Raw genomic sequence first — 16,278 nt, forward strand, 5'->3', positions numbered from 1 at the left:
GATTTAGCTTTTATTATGCTTCAAATCTAACTCCAATGAAATAAAAATAAATCATTGGATAACTGTCTGCCAACATGATGCAGCCATTCTGCTTGTATTGTTTCATACATCCTTTACTATTAAATGGCAATAATATCTGTCATACAGACATTAAACTTTAAACATTCTGCCATGCATGAAAAAATTCAGGTCAAGGTGGCATTTCCATAGTTGCTGATAATCGATTGATGTAAAGCGTAAAAATGATCACTTCACAAAATCACTCATTGGCATCCATTGTAACGCATACTTTACTTTGGCATTCTGTTTACCTGCACAAAACCAGGTACAAAGTAATGGTAGTCCATTGCGTTTTATGGGTAATACCAAGTGACAAAAACATATATAAACACAGGTTTGATGATTAGTGATATATGTTTACTTGAAAGACATTGAAAGACTTTATAACATATTTATTTTTGTAAAACTTTCATTGTTGTGTACATTAAGATTTGAAATGTCCGAGCTTTTATTCTACAATAATTGTTTTTATTTTAGATTTTTTGCAGACAATGGCGCCCAATATTTGTACCTTACCATCATGGGCTTAGGTTACAAGTGGAACACAAAAATATTTGTGCAAATGAGCACTTACACCGGTCAAGTTAAATTAATAGTGCTCTTATTTTTTAACTTGTTTCCAGTTAAATGATAGCGTTCGAACGAAAGCCTCGAGCACACAAAAGCTGGAGGTCAGATGTGCAAATCCCTCACCTAATAGACTTTTATATTGTAATGTATATAAATTACACATCATAGACACATGTGCTTTATACACATAATTCCGCAGCTCAAATGGAATACACAATTATTTTTCCTTTAGTTATTAAATACCATTGATTTGACAACCTCTACAAGTATATGCTATTGGATTTGTCACCACACCACCACACACTGTACTTTAAAAATAGCCTTATTGAATCTAAATTCTTGGATATTAATGGGGCAGTGTTCTGTGATTTCCCCCTTTTATTTGTTTCCAATGATACATTTTATCTGCTGGAGTGTATTACATAGTTATATTATTTTATAATTTAAAATAGCTGCCTTTACCTGTTTTATGCCCACCTATACTATAGATTTCAGTTTAGAAAGACTGTGTAAACAAAGAAGTTTAAATGAAATCAAGCTCCAGTGGGGGTTGAGAAAAGAGATAATAAAATATTCATTTTCATGTACCAATTTCCAGTTTTGAGATAGACAGACAGATAGATAGATAATAGACAGACAGAGATAGATATATAGCAAGATAGATAGATAGATAGATAGATAGATAGATAGATAGAAAGATAGATAGATAGATAGATAGATAGACAGATAGATAGAAAGATGATAGATAGACAGAAAGATAGATAGATAGATAGATAGATAGATAGATAGATAGATAGATGATTGATAGATAGACAGACAGACAGACAGACAGACAGATAGATAGATAGATAGATAGATAGATAGATAGATAGATAGATAGTGTAATAACCTCCCTAATGCAGTTTGTACACATAAGTAATGTAGAACAATTACCACCTTCAGCTTAAACATTCAATTGAGTTATACAGAAATTATTTGTATGTGTCACGGAGGTAACCAAGATGTAATGTTTACAGGTTACCTCTATGACTTGTTCTAGCTGTAGCTTAACGTGTACAGAATACTGGAACAAAGGAATGTGAGGTTTCAAGGTCTAGGTCTATCCGAGTTACGTCTATGGAAGAGAGAAACCAACCTCGGAGCAGAGATGTTGGACGCAGGTTCCCAGGTGTCTTCTTCATGGGCATAACCCATCCAATGCACAAGGTAGTAGAGTTTACCATAACATATACGGGAGTCGAGAATACTATGTACCTCGTATTGGACATCAGGATCCATAGTAAGAACATCCTCCTGGATGTTTGGAGTGGATGTAGAAGAGGTACATGGTTTAACTAATGAGATGTGAAAAGTGGGATGAACTTTAAAATTCGAGGGCAATTTCAGAGTAACAGTGACGGGATTGAAAATGGAAATGATGGGGAATGGTCCTATAAACGGTTTTCCAGATTTCTTCATGGATAGTGGAGTTTTAAGTTCTTGGTGGAAAGCCATACTTATTGACCAATTTTATATTCAGTACTTTTCCTGTGATGAAGATTGTAGTATTTCTGTTGAGTAGATTGAGCATCCATTATATTTTCCCTTACAGAAGAGAAGGTCCAGGAAATGTCATTAATGAGATCATTTACTTGTGGGCAAGGCAAATGGAACTTAGGGAGAAGATCAAAACGGGGATGTAAACCATAGTTGACAAAAAAGGACTATATCCAGTAGAAGAACTTAAGTTATTATTATAGGCGAACTCGGCTAAAGGCAAGTATGAGGCCCAAGAGTCTTGTTGTTGTGAACAGTAGCATCTCAGATATTGCTCTACGTCTACCCATTGGTTTACACGCTCCGTCTGACCATTCGATTGTGGGTGGAAAGAAGTACTGAGCCTTTGGGCCATATGTAGAGCTTGACAGACGTTTTTCCAAAATTTAGACGTAAACTTGGTTCCTCTGTCAATTATCACAGATGTAGGAATTCCATGTAGATGTACAACTTCCTTTATAAATAAGTCACATGTTTGCCTTAAAGTGGGTAAAGCTGTGGTAGGGATGAAATGTGCCATCTTTGTGAAAAGGTCTGTGACCACAAAAATTGTGGTAATGGTCAGAGATTCAGGGAGATCTACTATGAAATCCATAGAAACCATTTCCCATGTAACATGTGGTACCTAGAGAGAATGGAGTAACCCCATTGGATGTTGCCTAGAGTGTTTTGAAGTCGCACATATGTTACATTGGGACAGGAATATTTTTAAGGATTTGAGCTTCTTTGATTTGTGGTGTTAAACCAGTAAGTACTCCTATGATACAATGTTTTGGAAGAACAATAGAAGGAGATTTATTCTGTAATCCTTTCTAGAAAGGGCATCCGCCTTATCGTTCTTTGTACCAGGTCTGTAAGTGATGGTATAACGGAACCTAGAAAAGTAAAGACTCCATTGGAGCTGTCAGGAAGACAGGGTTCTATTGGATTGCAGATACTGTAAGTTTTTATGGTCTGTATAAATGATGATGGGATGCAAGGCTCCTTCCAGGAGGTGCCGCCAATAGTCGAATGAGCACATAATCGCCAGCAACTGTTTTTTCCCTACTAGGTAATTTTGTTCTGCGGGATGCATGAGTCTGGAAAAGAAGGCAACCGGATGTAAAGGTTCCTTGAAATATCTTTTTTGAGATAAAATTGCTCCAATGGCGTATTCTGAGGCATCAACTTCTAGTATAAATTGATTATTCATATCTGGGAATTGTAGAATTGGAGCCAATGAAAATTTATTCTTTAAAAGGTCAAATACAGATTGTGCTTGGGCCGTCCATTTGAAAGCAGAGTTTAATTTTGTAAGATCTGACAGGGGTTTAGTTGTAGCAGCGAATCCGGGAATGAACTTCCTATAAAGTTTGAAAATCCTAGGAAACGCTGAACATCTTTCTTTGAAGTGGGAATAGGCTAGTTTAAAATGGCACGAACTTTGTTGTCTTCCATACTTATTCCTTGTGAAGTTATATGATAACCTAAAAAGGTGATGTCATTGGTATCGAAGATACATTTTTCTAATTTGGCATAAAGCCTATGTTCCCTTAACCTAGCAAGAATGGTCTTAACGTGCATCTTATGTTGTTCAAGATGTTGAGAATAGATCAAAATATCATCTAGATACACTATGAGGTATACATCCAAAATATCCATGAAAATGTCATTTATCAAACATTGAAATGTCGCTGGAGCATTACACAGACCAAACGGCATTACAGTATATTCAAAGAGACCATATCTGGTCCTAAATGCAGTAAGCCATTCATCTCCAGCTCTCATTCTTATAAGATTATAGGCACTTCTAAGATTCAATTTTGTGAAAATCAAGGCACCACGTAATCTTTCTAAAAGTTCAGGGATAAGAGGGAGTGGATACCTGTTCTTTTTGTGTGTCTGTTTAACTCTCTATAATCTATTATTGGTCTAAGAGACCCATCTTTGTTAGTGACAAAAAATATGCCCGCCCCTGCTGGAGATTTGCTAGGTCTGATAAACCCCTTTTTGAGGTTATCATCTATATAGTTCTTCAGATGTTCAAGTTCAGTCTAAGAGAGGGGGTAGATATGCCCAAACGGAATAGACACTCCTGGAAGCAAGTCTATAGGGCAGTCATAAGCCCTGTGAGGGGGTAAAGACTCGGCTTCCTTTTTGTCAAAAACATCTGCATATTCTGTGTAATGTTGGTCAGTTACCTGTACTAAAACGGAACAAGAGTTTTAATTGTTCTGGTTAAGGGAAGAAGGAAATGTGAGGCTAAGATCAGACCAATCAATGTGTGGTTTATGTAATCGTAACCAATTTATGCCAAGGATAACATCAAACATTGAGGACAAAATAACATCAAATTATATGTTTTCTGTATGACCTGTGTCTGTAAATAGATGTAGTGTTGTAGTTTGATGTGTGACTGGACCAGAGGATAGTAAATTACCATCAATGACCTTCACTGAGACAGGATCATGCTTGGTGATAAGAGGAATTTTATTTATTTTCACAAAATCTATAGCAATAAAGTTCCCGCAGGATCCAGTATCAACTATAGCATTGGTTTTAATCTTGAAGCGTTCCCACTGTAAAAAAATACACACATATATATATATATATATATATATATATATATATATATATAAAAGAGGATGTTACCGTCTTGGATACAAAGTTTATTTGGAAACTAGTTACCTCACCCATCTTCTGTTTGGCTAGTATGGGGCACTCCTTAACCTCATGTCCAGGGGATGCACAATACATGCATAGGTTTTTAGACTTTCTTTTGGATTTTTCTTGAGGTGATAATGGTCCTTTGATGAATCCAATTTCCATTGGTTGTGGTGTGTCTTTAACTAGATAGGTAGGTGACGAGAGGTACCTTTTAGTGGAGATAGACTTTTCTGAACGTCTCTCCCTGAGACGTCTATCTATGTTAATAGGAAGGCTGTATAGGTATTCAAGGGTATCTGGGATTCCAACACGTGAAAGTTCATCTTTAATTTCTTCAGACAAACCGAGACGAAACTGATTTTTCAGCGAAGCATCATTCCACATGGAATCTCTAGCGGATATCTTAAAATGGTTGATATATGTCTCGACTGGGTTTTTCAACTGTTTAAGTGATCTCAATGTATTTTCTACTGAGATTTGTTTTAACGGGTCATCATATAATGCCTACATTTCAGCAAAAAAGGCATTAAGAGATCCCAGAATAGAGTCCTGCTTTTCATAAAACGTATCCGCCCAGGCCCTAGGTTCTCCTCTAAGAAATGAAATAACCATCAAAACTCTTATCCTCTCTGAAGGATATGTTTTAGGTTTGAGATAAAAAAGCAGCATGCAAGAATTTTTAAACTCCCTAATTGGGAGCAATCACCAGCAAATTTCTCTGGGAGTGAGACTAGAAGTTCTAGATGTGATTCTAAAGGATTAGGTTTAACAGAAAGAACCTCCCTAAGACAGGCTTTTAGGGCCTGATTTTCCACTTGTAATTCATGGAATGAGTTAGCCAAAAATATCCATTCTGTCGGATAAACTTTGTATTTGATTAGATATGGTATTTGGATCCATAATGTACGATACGTATAATACATAAAGGAAATATATATATATATATATATATATATATATATATATATATATATATAAGTTTAAATGCCCACTATTTCCTCTTTTGGCTGGCTAATTATGTAATAACCTCCCTAATGCAGTTTGTACACATAAGTAATATAGATCAATTACCAACTTCAGCTTAAACATTCAATTGAGTTATACAGAAATTATTAGTATGTGTCACAGAGTTAACCAAGATGTAACGTTTACAGGTTACCTCTATGACTTGTTCTAGCCGTAACTTAACGTGTACAGAATACTTGAACAAAGTACACAATTGTCAATTAAGGTAAGTGTTACCTTAGTGGAGTCGTGAAGAAACAGCAAGAGTCACAGAGCTGGTTAGTAGAGCGGCTGTAGTGGCGGCAAACCGGTTCTGGGGACACAGGAGACAGCTACTCGGCCGTAGTTGATGACGTCGGCGGAGCTGCATGTGAACAGACTGCTGAGAAGTACCGGGTAACGCTGCAGGCTGTCTGTAATTCAGCAGAGAATACAGACAAGGTAAGGTTGTTCTCTAAGGTAAATCAATTCAACAGAGGAGCCAGCTGAATAAGCAACATACTTCAATTAGCCAGCATTGAGAGCAAGCAGGAGGTGGCTTTTATAGGAAGTGGGCAAAGATTTAAAGAGACAGTACACAAGGTACTGATAAGCACTTAGAATCGTCACAGATAGATGATAGATAAATAGATAGATGATAGATACATAAATAGACAGGCAGGCAGCCAGACAGATAGATAGACAGACAGAAAGATAGATAGATAAATAGATAGACACATAGATAATAGATGATAGATAGATAGATAGATAGATAGATAGATAGATAGATAGACGGACAGATAGACAGACAGGCAGGCAGATAGACAGATAGATAGACTACTGGCTGTAAAAATACATATGGTTGGTTTAGAATGGACCTTAAAGCAGGATTTTAAGGAGAGGCTATTAAATATGCTCATGAGCAAAGTCCCCTTTGCTTTTAACAAGCCATGCCCCTACTTGCCAGTTCTTGCAAAAATCTAAAAATCACTGTGCAGCATGTAGTGTTCTGAATTCCCCAAAACCAAGCAAAATAAATAGTGATCATTTATTGCAAACGTTTTTTACTTTGCAAAATGAAACCCTGCAATAGGTCATTGAATATTTATAGGGAGTTAAATGTGTCATTACTAAGCAACAGTAATATAGCTTTACACTTTACTATGTCCAAATTTTGATGCCAGAATGAAGACAAATACTCTATTGAACCGGCTAAGATACAATTCAAAATAGCAGCATATAGTTCTGAGGAGTTTTCGTGGCTTAACATATACTTTTTTTTCTCGTTAATTGTCTAATAAAAAGACAAAATCAACACATGATCCCTTTTGAAGAATCCGAATTTGTATCATGTGAATGTTTCCTGTTGGAGTATCAATTGAAGGCTTCTGCCTGTACTTGATCTGGAAAGATTATGTTTTCTATTTCATGCAGAGTGTCATTGCACAATATAATAACTCCCAGCGTGAGTATAAGTGATTCTCAAGAGGAGCATGGATGGGTTTATCCTCTTAGAAGTCAGAAGCAAAAGTGTGAATCACACAATAACACAACACTATTTATGGAGTGCCAATTAATTATCTCTGTGCAGACACATCTTCAATGTCATTGCTAGGTAGTTTCCATTTAATCTATTTTTCACTTAATCTATTTTGCTCTTGACTTAGTAGTGTGGAATATAAGATCATATTGCATATATATGGCTCTAAAATGTTCTGGTATTTACCTTTAATAAAGAAACCAAAATTCAGTGAATAGCATTTTTTCTTACCTTGATTATTTTAAGTTTTTCTTTTAATTTTTTATGTAGTATGATTCTCCAACTGCATGTTTGGTTGCTAATGTTTTCTTGCAAAAATAATTTGTGTTATTTAAAAATTAACTTCCCCAATGTGTTAGTCTTAGATCAAGGCTCAAAACTCCCACTAGCGCACTAGCCATAGGCGAGTGGAAATGTAATGGTGGCGAGTGAAAGTTAGTTAGTGAATGTTGAGTCTGAAGTCTGGTGGCATGTTGTAAGTAGCAAAGTTGGCACATTGAATTTGCAGAATGTACATTCCTATTGCTGAACTGACAAACACACATTTTGGGCTATGTGCTAAAACTATTATCTAAAGGGATATTATATATCCATGAAAGTCAGGGGTCAAGTTGAGCAGGAACGCATGGGAACGGAGTTCCTGAACTTTTTTTGCTGGAGGAACGCAGTTCCCTCTGAACAGAAAACATAAATGCTTCAGTAAACACTGCTGCTGCTGGTGGGAGGAGCTGGAGCACAGTATGGTTAGAGGGATAGTGAGATCCTCTAGTAATGGGCAGTAACACTTCCTGCAACACACTAAATCCAAGCCTGTCAGCGGTCCTGCTGTGTGATCACCCTGCAATGTGTGTAACACATGGTGCTTACATTTCTGTGTGACTTACTCTGGGGTTATTTAGCTCCCCTCAGCAGAAATAGGACTATTGCACCTTAAGTGGGTGAGACTTTGTGACATAGGAGGATTCTCAGGCAACCATTTAACCCTTCATTGGATTTAATTTGCTTTCATTAACCATAGTATATAGATCATATACATATAAATACAGTATGTGTGTGTCTGTATATATATATATATATATATATATATAACAATATTAATTGGGGGGTCAGAAGTTTTAGTGAGTTCCCACACTTTTTTCTGTAGGACTTGACCCCTGATGAGAGTGCAAGGATATGTTATTCCTCTAGGACTGTAGGGACCCCATTAATGCTTAGACTGTTACTTCTGAGAGGGTAAACGGGGCAGAGAGAGAGATTGGAGAGAAAAAGTGAAAGTGGGGAAGAAGGTAGAGTTAAGAGACATTGGAGAAAAAAAAAAGAGTACAGAGATAGGAGAGAGGGGAAAGAAAGAGTGTAAAGAGAAGATACGACAGAGATAAGGGATAGGGTATAAAGACAGATTGAAGAGAGGAGGGAGTTGAGAAAGATAGATAAAAGCAAGAAGGGAGAGATGATAATTCTAAAAAAATAAAATCTCTAGGTCTCCTATGTCTCTGCCATCTCTCAGTTCAACAACTCCCTTTTTATATTCAGCTGTTGTCTTCCCTAGAACATCTAGTTGATGATTCTAAATGCTATGAACTTATTTTTGTCATTTATTTTACTGTAGCATTATTTAATTTTTATGGTATAAAATAAAAACAATATTACAAAATGTTTCACAATGGCTAAACATATGCAAAGGGAGGGGGTGAAGAAGTGAGTGTGGTGTGTGGGTGTGATTAGAAGTGGCGAGTACTATTTTGTCCTGGCTAGCAGCTTAGGACATGACATTTTGAGTCCTGTCTTAGATTTCATTGATATACTAGTCAGCTCAAGCACTGCCTGCTGTTGAACAGTTTAACCCCTTAATGACCAAGGACGTACGCCACACGTCCTCAAAAAAAAGACAGTTAATGACCGAGGACGTGTGGCGTACGTCCTTGGTCTGGAAAGCAGCTGGAAGCGATCCTGCTCGCTTCCAGCTGCTTTCCAGTTATTGCAGTGATGCCTCAATATGGAGGCATCCTGCAATAACCCCCCTTGGCCATCCGATGCAGAGAGAGCCACTCTGTGGCCCTCTCTGCACCGGACATCGGTGGCTGGTATCGTTGGTGGGTGGGAGCAAGTCTGGGAGGCGGGTGGGCGGCCATCGATGTGCCGACTGGAGGGAAGGGGGGCGGGATCGGGGGCGGAACCGTTGGGAGCACGCACGGGAGCGCGCGCGTGCACGGGGGGCGGCGGGCGGGCGCGTGCACGGGGCGGGAGCGGGAGGGAACCGCTACACTACAGAAAAATGAAGCTGCTAAAAGTTAAAATAAAATGTTTGTTAAAAGTTAAAAATGAACAGCTAAGGGATCTGGAAGGGGTGGGGGGATGGTCTTGGGGGGGGGAAGCTACACTACAGAAAAGGGCATTTTAAAAAAAAAAAAAGGCACATTTGTTACTAAACTGGGTACTGGCAGACAGCTGCCAGTACCCAAGATGGCGCCCATTAAGGCAGAGGGGGAGGGTTAGAGAGCTGTTTGGTGGGGGATCAGTGAGGTTGGGGACTAAGGGGGGATCCTACACAGCAGCATATGTAAATATGCCAAAAAAAAACCCCAAAAAAGCCCAAGTATAGCTTTTATTTTAGTACTGGCAGAGTTTCTGCCAGTACTTAAGATGGCGGGGACAATTGTGGGGTGGGGGAGGGAAGAGAGCTGTTTGGGAGGGATCAGGGGGTCTCATGTTTCAGGTGGGAGGCTGAGCTCTACACTAAAGCTAAAATTAACCCTGCAAGCTACATAATTAACCCATTCACTGCTAGCCATAATACACATGTGAAATGCAGCGGCATTTGGCGGCCTTCTAATTACTAAAAAGCAACGCCAAAGCCATATATGTCTGCTATTTCTGAACAAAGGGGATCCCAGAGAAGCATTTACAACCATTTAAGCCATAATTGCACAAGCTGTTTGTAAATAATTTCAGTGAGAAACCAAAAGTTTGTGAAAAAATTAGTAAAAAAAGTGAACGATTTTTTATATTTAATCGCATTTGGCGGTGAAATGGTGGCATGAAATATACCAAAATGGGCCTAGATGAATACTTTGGGATGTCTACTAAAAAAAAATATATACATGTCAATGGATATTCAGAGATTCCTGAAAGATATTAGTGTTCTAATGTAACTAGCGCTAATTTTGAAAAAGAATGGTTTGGAAATAGCAAAGTGCTACTTGTATTTATGGCCCTATAACTTACAAAAAAAGCAAAGAACATGTAAACATTGGGTATTTCTAAACTCAGGACAAAATTTAGAAACTATTTAGCATGGGTGTTTTTTGGTGGTTGTAGATGTGTAACAGATTTTGGGGGTCAAAGTTAGAAAAAGTGTGTTTTTTTCAATTTTTTCCTCATATTTTATAATTTTTTTTATAGTAAATTATAAGATATGATGAAAATAATGGTATCTTTAGAAAGTCCATTTAATGGCGAGAAAAACGGTATATAATATGTGTGGGTACAGTAAATGAGTAAGAGGAAAATTACAGCTAAACACAAACACAGCAGAAATGTAAAAATAGCCTTGGTCCCAAACGGACAGAAAATGGAAAAGTGCTGTGGTCATTAAGGGGTTAAAGGGACACTGAACCCAATTTTTTTCTTCTGTGATTCAGATAGAGCAAGAAATTTTAAGCAACTTTCCAATTTACTCCTATTATCAAATTTTCTTCATTCTCTTGGTATCTTTATTTGAAATGCAAGAATGTAAGTTTAGATGCTGGCCCATTTTTGGTGAACAACCTGGGTTGTCCTTGCTGATTGGTGGATAAATTCATCCACTAATAAAAAAAAGTGCTGTCCAGAGAAAAAAAGCTTAGATGCCTTCCTTTTCAAATAAAGATAGCAAGAGAACGAAGAAAAAATGATGATAGGAGTAAATTAGAAAGTTGCTTAAAATTGCATGCTCTATCTGAATCACAAAAGAAAAAATTTGGATTCAGTGTCCCTTTAAGGGAAATTAAACACCCATGTTGCTTTCTTTTGTGATTTAGACAATTTTAAACAACTTTCCAATTTACTTCTATTATAAAATTTGCTCAATTTTCTTGGTATCCTTTGTTGAATAAGTAGCAATGCAGTACTGGGAGCTAGCTGAACACATTAGGTGAGCCAATAACAAGGGGCATATAAGTGCAGCCACCAATAAGTAGCTATCTCCCAGTAGTGCATTGCTGCTCCTGAGCCTACCTAGGTATGCTTTTCAACAAAGGATAATGGAACAAAGCAAATTATGTGATAGAAGAAAATTGGAAAATTGTTTAAAAGTGCATGCTCTATAAGAATCATTAAAGAACAATGATGTAAGCAAAATAACCCATGTTTGCAGTTCTTTATTTGATAACCTCTACTGGAGGCAGTTAGGGACAGATACGTGGTAAGGTTAGGCTTGTGAAGCGTGCCACGTGCGCTCCCATTTGTCAGAAATGGAAAACTAAGGGTGTAAAATAAATAATAAATGTATTTAAAAAGATGTTTACTACGTATAGTTATAGTTTCTTCCACTGTACCCAGAGGGGATTAATTATATCCAGCAGTAATCACAAACGCTTTAAAAATGTAAGCAATGACTGCATGATCAGTGCAGGAGTGGACTAGTATCCTAACCCCTGAATTACTCACTCCTCAGTATGAATCCCCGTTTTATTTATTGAATCTGATTACGGCACTTACATATTATGACTACATGAGTTGCTAAAGTGTGTTTTTAGCTTTCACAAATTCCTAATTTTACAGATTCTAAAAATTAATAAATGTTAAGTTTTATTTTTTTTAGGGCTCACATCCCTTGTGATTTAGTTGATTTAAGGTATCCAGCATTTCTAGGTGCATAAGCTTTTCAACAAACTCCTGAGTGCTAATCAGTATAGCTTTCACAGTTGGGTTATTTTACCCCTCTTTTTTCTTTTTCAGGAGTTCATTTATATTGGCTCCTAATTATCCACAATTGGAGAGCATATACATATACTGTACTTTGGAGGCTTTTCCTGGTTATTAGGGATTAGGCATGGGTATTCATTACTATGGGGAAGTAAATGGGCGCTCATGGACTTCAGCTATATTTGGTGCCCAATTTATGCTTGTGAAAGATCCCCACACTAAGATCTGGATTTGCACAGCTCGTAGTGCGCTTATCTTTCACAAGAATCAAAACTGCACCGAAAATAGCCGAGGTCTGCTTTCTTACACATTTGGCTACTAACATGGCTGCCAAATGCCCATATCTTCTAGGGATGCAAAACAATTAATATTTTCATATACACAATTTAAAAAAGATTTAAAATATTCATAATATTTATAAATTTTCTAGTTTTTTGCTATGCATATATGTCAGCATTTATCATTGCACAAGCATTTTGCGTGAAATGCTTTTGCAATGCCGCCCCATATACATTTGCGGCCAACCGGCCGCTAGCAGGGGGTGTCAATCATCCTGATCGTATATGATCGGGATGATTGCTATACGCTACCTCAGAGGTGGCGGATGAGTTAAGGAGCAGCGGTCTTATGACCGCTGCTTCTTAACTTTTGTTTCCGGCGAGCCTTTACAGCTGCATTCACAGCTTCTTAAAGGGCCATAATACCCACATGTTTAAACACTTGAAAGTGATGCAGTATAGCTGTAAAAAGCTGATTAGAAAATATCACCTGAACATCTCTATGTAAAAAGGAAAGCTATTTTACCTCAAAAGTTCCTCAGTAGCCACCTCCCATTGTAAAGGATTTCTAAGCAGCATTTTAGTGTGTCTGTCCTGGGACATCTGAAGGGATGAGCATCATGCACTCTCATCTTATTTCACCAATCAGGTAAAGGAAGCTTACTATGAAATCTCATGAGAGTTAAGTCAAATCTCATGAGATCACAGTAAAAGAGTTCATGACCTCAGCACTGCTGATGCTGATTGGCTGCTGTTCATTTCTTCATTTTTTTAATTTTTTTACCTGCAGCTGGGAGCAGCTGAGTATAACTTTTTACACAGAACTTACTCTGCTGAGCTGAGGAAGTTGTGAAGTAAAATATCTTCCTTTTTTACATAGAGATGCTCAGGTGATATTTTCCTGTCAGCTTTTTACAGTTATACTGCATCAGTTTCAAGTGATTTAGCAGATGAGTATTATGTCCCTTTAAATCGGCCCCATTATATGTACATGTGTAGTGCCTTTTATTTCTTCTAATGTCATTGCACCAAAGTCTTAACAAGTTAACATTGCACACGACATATGACTCATTCATCTGTGTCTTATTCATTATTAGTGTAGGTCTCCACCTTCCCCCTAGTCTAAACTTTAAGTGTTCAGTCTTCTAATGACGTGTGAGAAATTGAGTGGGTTTGTTTCATTTTAGTAGGATTTTCTGGCTACATAGAATACATTCCCACTTATCTGCAGTAGTGATTCAAAACTGCTTTTAATCTGCTTTGTTAAAGGGACAGTCAACACAAACATGTTTGTTCTTTAAAAAGAATGATAATCCCTTTATTACCCATTATCCAGTTTTGCATAACCAACAGTTACACATTTTACCTCTCTAATTATCTTGTATCTAAGCTTCTGCTGACTGCCCCTTTATTTCAGTTCTTTTGACAGACCTGCATTTTAGCCAATCAGTGCTCACTCCTAGGTCACTTCACGTGCATAAGCTCAATGTTATCTATATGAAACACATGAACTAATGCCCTCTAGGGGTCAAAATGCATTCAGATTAGAGACTGTCTTCAAAGTCTGAGAATATTGCATATGAACTTCCTAGGCTTAGCTTTCAACTAAGAATATCAAGAAAACAAAGCAAAATTGGTGATAAAAGTAAATTGGAAAGTTGTTTAAAATGACATTCCCTATTTAAATAATGAAAGTATATATATTTTTTTTACTTGACTGTCCCTTTAAAGGGACATGAAAACAAAATGTTTTCTTTCATGGTTCAGGTAGAAATTGCAATCTTAAATAACCTTACAATTTACTTCTGTTATATAATTTGAATAATTCTCTTGGTATCCTATGTTAATAAAAAAACAACAAAACAAAAACATACCTAGGTAGGCTCAGAAGCATTAATGTACTGTTGGAAGCTAGCTGCTGATTGGTGGCTGCATATTAGCCTCTTGTCCTTGGCTCACCAGATGCATTTTGTAGCTCATAGTACTCTTTTGCTGCTTCTTCAACAAAGGATAACAAGGGAGTGAAGCAAATATGAAAATAAAAGTAAACTGGAAAGGTGTTTAACATTGTATGCGTTATCTGAATCATGAAAGAAAAATTTTGGGTTTAATGCGTTATCTGAATCATGAAAGAGAAATTTTGGGTTTAATGTCCCTTTAAGCACTATGGGCCTTCAATAACCTGACAGCTACAAATAAGAACAGGATATATCACCATAGTTACATTGGCATAAACAGGTTGGAATAAAGAGACTTTGGGGATGATTTATTACATGGCAGGCAGACATGATTCTCTGTAGCGAATCATGTCCACCCGATATCGCTAAATGCCGACAGCATTTAACATTATAAAAGCATTTCATTCCTCCAGAGACTCTCAGGCAATGGTTTGTGATGTCACACGCTAACTCAGCACAGCTTACAAGCGCACATACCGGATCGAGTTCTGCAGCACCTACGTCTAAAGGTAACTTTAACCTTCACCAGGATTCAGCATTGTGTGCCTTCCAGTCTGATACTAAAAGGTTGGTTACACTCCAAGGGACTCATGACAGCGGTCCATGGGGATTCAGATACCGTTATTCAGAATTATATGAGTTATTGGATTTGAACGTATTATGGTTTTGAAGTGCTGCATATGCTTACTGTCTGGACTATAATTCATACAAGCATGCTGATACACTGACTTAATATCCAGCATTACTGTTTACTAACTGAGACATCAGTGTCACATGGGCTGGACTGCAGGAGCTAAACCCCTACCCCCTACTACCTCATCCCTGTTGTTTCTCATCAGTTTTGGCCTCCTCAGAGCAACCGCGATCTCTGGAAGCTGTTGGTTGCTAGTTTTGTCACACTGAACTTGTCTTGAAAGAGCTGGTCTCTGACCGTCACACCCCTCTTCTGCTGGCCGGGCTCCTTGAACTCCAAGTCTGCCACATCACGACCAAACACCCGCTAACTTCAACCCTGGTTGCTCCAGCAGTCCTTTGCTCCAGAACTAGCTCCTAGGGAGGACAAGAGGTCGGGGAATTACTGGAGGGAAGCCCCTTTGGGAACCGGGGGTTTTGGACACTCCTACCCCCAAAACTTCCACAGACTGTATCTCCGATCCCCAGCAATGAGTCATGCCATTTTTTGGACTGTGGCATCTGGGGACCGAGAGCTTTCAAATGACTCTCTGGAAGTGCCACCACTCCCCAGGATCACCCTGAATCCTCCACTCCTGTGTCCTGGGATTCTGTGGAACAGTGGCTGCTATGGAGGCGCCAGTCTGTCTGGAGGGGTGAGAATGGCAGGAAAATTGTGGGATTGTCCAGTGTTTTATCAAGATGAGTTTCTGTATAAATGTTGTGTGTTTGTTCCAATAAACTGTTCTTCTTTGTTCTACCTAAATGCTAGTTGTCTAGTTATTTGAGTGGGATTGTTAAAATCACTTTCTCTCCACTACATAGCGGCTGGTTCTAGGGGTAGTCGGGAATCCGTCACAATGGTGGCAGCGGTGGGATGCTTCCATCTACCTGGAATGTCCAAACCACCATCTGCAGTGGTACTCAGCACTCTGAAGGGTCAAGCTGAAAGCCCTGTTCGAAGCTCAAGTAGCAGGCAACAAGAACAAGGACGCAATCACTCTCGAGCTGATGGAGTTTGATCGGTCGGACGAGGCGGCTGGGGGAGCCCTTCATGACCCCGACATTGACCGGTCTAGCACAGCAAGTATGGCCTCTACCCAAGGGACTACCACATCGGACATACAGT

The sequence above is a fragment of the Bombina bombina genome, chromosome 1 (assembly GCF_027579735.1).
Source record: "Bombina bombina isolate aBomBom1 chromosome 1, aBomBom1.pri, whole genome shotgun sequence".
NCBI classification, from domain to species: domain Eukaryota; kingdom Metazoa; phylum Chordata; class Amphibia; order Anura; family Bombinatoridae; genus Bombina; species Bombina bombina.